At 37.9% G+C, this 528-nt stretch overlaps 1 protein-coding gene across 5 annotated transcripts in view; it reads left to right on the forward strand.

Moving 5' to 3' along the window:
* The window catches only part of CCDC7 (coiled-coil domain containing 7), a 329,121-nt gene that overhangs the window by 152,679 nt on the left and 175,914 nt on the right, over positions 1–528 (forward strand). The window lies entirely within an intron of this gene.

A 528-nucleotide genomic window follows, 5' to 3' on the forward strand; every position in this document is an offset into this window, starting at 1 on the left:
TCTTGTCATCTGATGGATGGTGTGTTTCTTTCAAATTCTTGAAGTTCAGTCTGAATGTTCAGGAGCAAGCAGACAGAGGTGATCTAGAATCTCTTTGCCATTCTGTTGTGATCACTGGTGCAGCAGATTCAGTAGATATTGAGGAATATTTCAACCCTATTAGTATTTGGATGTTTAGCTACAGTGCTCTTAGATCTGTGTAAAAACACATTGAAAGGATATTGGAGGGTGGAGAGACAAGGAAAAGAAAACAAAACAGAGAAAAACAACAACAAAAAGTGAAAAAAAAGACAAAAAATTAAAAAAATTAAAAAATTTGTAATTACTGTTCTTTTTTGAAAAAAAAAAATCACAAAATAGAAAACTGCAGGGCGTGCTTGCGTGCCGCGCGAAAAATCTAGTTCACTGTAGCCATGTGGAACCTTCTCCTGAAGGCCCGTGGCTTCTTCTGCCTGGATGGGAGGAGCAGAGCGAAAATTAACAAGAAAAAAGGTGGAGCTAAGAGCCAGAGAAAAACTGTGCCTTTTT

The sequence above is a fragment of the Tupaia chinensis genome, unplaced genomic scaffold, assembly GCF_000334495.1.
Source record: "Tupaia chinensis unplaced genomic scaffold, TupChi_1.0 Scaffold000578_2, whole genome shotgun sequence".
Classification (NCBI taxonomy): Eukaryota; Metazoa; Chordata; class Mammalia; order Scandentia; family Tupaiidae; genus Tupaia; species Tupaia belangeri.